Source organism: Triticum aestivum, unplaced genomic scaffold (assembly GCF_018294505.1).
Source record: "Triticum aestivum cultivar Chinese Spring unplaced genomic scaffold, IWGSC CS RefSeq v2.1 scaffold50172, whole genome shotgun sequence".
NCBI classification, from domain to species: domain Eukaryota; kingdom Viridiplantae; phylum Streptophyta; class Magnoliopsida; order Poales; family Poaceae; genus Triticum; species Triticum aestivum.
Window position 1 is genome coordinate 79,594 of NW_025228253.1, and position 4,024 is coordinate 83,617.

Here is a 4,024-nt window from a genome sequence, read left to right on the forward strand (position 1 = left end):
GGACGATCTGCCGAGCCTCTTCCTCATCCTCTGGGAGTTCCTTTCTCAGAATATACGCGATGTATGGAATTGTCCAATCGGGAGTGACCACTAAAACTTCCATGACCAAGTCGACCACTGCCGGGACCTCAACCTCAGTCGAGTCTGTGGCACTCTTGGGTTGTGGAGCTTCCTCTGTGAAGGGATCTTCTTTGACTGACGGAGTGTGTATATGCTCCAAAAATACACCACTCGGAATGGCTTCTCTTTTGGAGCCTATCTTTGCCAGATCATCTGCTGCTTGATTTTTCAGTCGGGGGATGTGATGGAGTTCCAACCCCTCGAACTTCTTTTCCAGCTTCCTCACTGCATTGCAGTATCCAGTCATAGCTGGGCTTCTCACGTCCCACTCCTTCATCACTTGATTGACCACTAGATCTGAGTCGCCATAGACCATCAGGCGACGGACGCCGAGTGAGATGGCCATGCACAATCCATATAAGAGGGCCTCATACTCTGCCTCATTGTTGGAGGAGTCAAAGTGAATTTGGAGCACATACCTAAGCTTATCTCCTCTGGGGGAAACCAGAACAACCCCAGCACCAGAACCATTCAGCATCTTGGAGCCGTCAAAGAACATGGTCCAATGCTCCGAGTGAACTTCAGTCGGCTGCTGTTGTTCAATCCACTCGGCGAGGAAATCCGCTATAGCCTGGGACTTAATGGCTTTCTTTGCCTCGAATTTGATATCAAGGGGAAGAAGTTCAATCGCCCATTTCGCCACTCGACCGGTTGCGTCTCTGTTATGCAAGATCTCTGATAAAGGAGCGTCGCTGACGACTGTGATAGAATGATCAGAGAAATAGTGAGCAACCTTCTTCGTGGTCATATATATGCCATACACAAGCTTCTGATAATGAGGATATCTCTGCTTGGATGGAGTCAAGACTTCAGACAGATAATACACCGGGCGCTGAACTTTGAAGGTCTTTCCTTCCTCTTCCCTCTCGACCGTAAGCACGGTACTGACAACTTGTCCAGTGGCTGCGATGTAAAGCAACAGAGGCTCTTTGCTGATTGGAGCAGCAAGCACCGGCTGGGTGGAGAGCAGAGCTTTTAGCTCGGCAAACGCTGCATCAGCTTCAGGAGTCCACTCGAATTTGTCAGCCTTGTTCATCAGTCGGTAAAGAGGTAATGCCTTTTCACCGAGTCGTGAGATGAATCGACTTAAAGCGGCCAAGCATCCAGTAAGCTTCTGGACGTCGTGCACTCGCACAGGGCGTTTCATTTGGAGAATAGTGCCGATCTTTTCTGGGTTAGCGTCGATCCCTCGTTCGGAAACGAGAAAACCGAGTAATTTCCCACCAGGAACTCCGAATGTGCACTTTGACGGATTGAGCTTGATATCGTACCTTCTGAGGTTGGCAAATGTTTCGGCGAGGTCAGCAAGCAGGTCGGAACCTTTTCGCGACTTAACGACGATATCATCCATATACGCTTCCACATTCCGACTGATTTGAGTGAGAAGACACTTCTGAATCATTCGCATAAATGTGGCTCCGGCATTCTTGAGGCCGAATGGCATGGTGATATAGCAGAAGCACCCGAATGGAGTGATGAAAGCTGTTTTTATTTCATCGGGTCCATACAGACGGATCTGATGATACCCGGAATATGCATCTAGAAAAGATAATCTCTCACATCCCGCGGTCAAGTCAACAATTTGATCTATGCGGGGGAGAGGAAAATGATCCTTCGGGCAGGCCCGATTGATGTGCTTAAAATCAATGCACATGCGGAGTGAGTTGTCCTTCTTGGGAACCATGACGACGTTAGCAAGCCACTCGGAGTGATATATCTCACGGATGAATCCTGCTGCCAATAGTCGAGCCACTTCTTCACCAATAGCTTTTCTCTTCTGGACGGCGGACCGCCGAAGATGCTCTTTGACTGGTTTTGCGGACTTGTCGACTCGTAGGCGATGCTCAGCCAGTTCCCTGGGAACACCTGGCATGTCAGCTGGCTTCCATGCAAAAATGTCCCAGTTCTCACGGAGGAACTGGATGAGCGCTTCTTCCTATTTCGGGTCGAGTGTTGTGGAGATGTGTGTCGGGGCTGCATTGGGATCAGTCGGGTGAATATGGACTGGCTTCGTCTCACCAGACGACTGAAATGCAGACTCTGTGGCTGGCTTCTTGGATCGTAACAAATCACTCGGATCTGCGTTTTGCATGTATTCGTCGAATTCGACCGCTGTCACTTGGGAGTCGGCAATCTTCGAGCCCTTCTGAAAGCACTCTTCTGCCTTCTTCCGATCGCCGGTGACAGTGATCACTCCTTTGGGGCCTGGCATTTTCAGTTTCAGGTACACGTAGCATGGTCGAGCCATGAATCGTGCGTAGGCTGGCCTCGCCAAAATGGCGTGGTATGCGCTCTGAAAATCCACAACCTCAAAGGTCAACTTTTCCTTGCGAAAGTGCTTGGAATCACCAAAAACCACGTCCAGGGCGATTTGGCCGAGTGAATTGGCCTTCTTCCCTGGTATGACTCCATGGAAACTCATGTTGCTGGTGCTCAATCGGGACATCGGAATGCCCATCCCTTTCAATGTATCTGCATATAACAAATTCAGCCCACTACCACCATCCATCAACACTTTTGTCAGTCGAGTGCCTTCGACAACTGGATCGACCACCAACGCTTGCCGCCCAGGAGTGGCAATGTGAGTCAGGTGATCAGATTGGTCGAATGTGATGGGTGTCTGGGACCATTTCACATAACTTGGCTTTACTGGGGCAACCATGTTCACCTCCCGGTTGATAACTTTCAGTCGACTCTTGCTTTCCACATCTGCGAAGATCATCAGAGTGGAGTTGACATGCGGATATTCTTCCTCACTGTCCTCTTTGTCTCCGGCCTTGTCTGGCTCCTTCTCCTTGTCCTTAGACTGTTTTCCTTGAAACTGCTGGATTAGGAGTCGACACTGGCGAGTGGTGTGCTTTGGGTAAATGATGTTGCCCTCTTCATCCTTCTTCGTGTGAATATGGCATGGCATATCCATCACGTCATTGCCTTCTTTATCCTTTACTTTCTTTGGATTCCAGGATCCTTTCGGCTTCCCCTTGAACTTCCCCTGAGTCACGGCCAGGGCCTCTCCAGGAGCTGCTGGCTCGGCTTTCCGTTTCTGCTTCCGACTGGAATTTCCCTTCTCCGACTGACTTGGCTTGTATTTGCTGCTTCGGAGTCGGTCTTCTTCCTCGCCGTTGGCATATTTGCTAGCAATCTCCATCATTCGACTCAGGGTCATGTCCCCGGTTCGACCAAATTTCAGACTCAATTCTCTGTTTTTGACGCCATCTTTGAAGGCGCAAACTGCCTGATGGTCGGATACGTTTTCCAAAGTATGGTGCAAAGTAATCCACCTCTGAATGTACTCTCGGAGAGTTTCATTGGTTTTCTGCACGCAAACTTGCAGCTCTGTCAAACCAGCCGGTCGCTTGCAAGTCCCTTCAAAAGTCCTGACGAACACTCGGGACAAATCTTCCCAAGTATATATACTGCTTGGAGGTAACTGATTCAGCCATGCTCTGGCAGAACCTTCCAACATGAGGGGCAAATGCTTCATGGCCACCTCATCATTCCCACCCCCGATCTGAACAGCCACTCGGTAATCTTCAAGCCAAGTTTCAGGCTTGGATTCCCCAGTGAACTTGCTGACTCCTGTTGCCAATCTGAAATTGGGGGGAATTACTGCGGCTCTGATAGCCCTGCTAAAACATTCCGGACCAGAGATGTGCACTCGACTGCTGGTGGGTGCATCTCTCTTGGGTCCACCTCGATGAGCTCTGTTCCGGTCGACCAAGCCTTGCACGATAATGGATCGCGCGTTAAAGCCTGGTTCCCTGGGGTCGACTGGAACTCTTCGCCCCGTACTGAACTGACGTCTGTCATCTTGCCGCCGAGGAGCGTATGACCCTTCCCTTGGAGGGGAAAGGGGCACTCGACGCCTGTCATCCCGGTCTCCATACTGCTCTCGCCGGTTGTC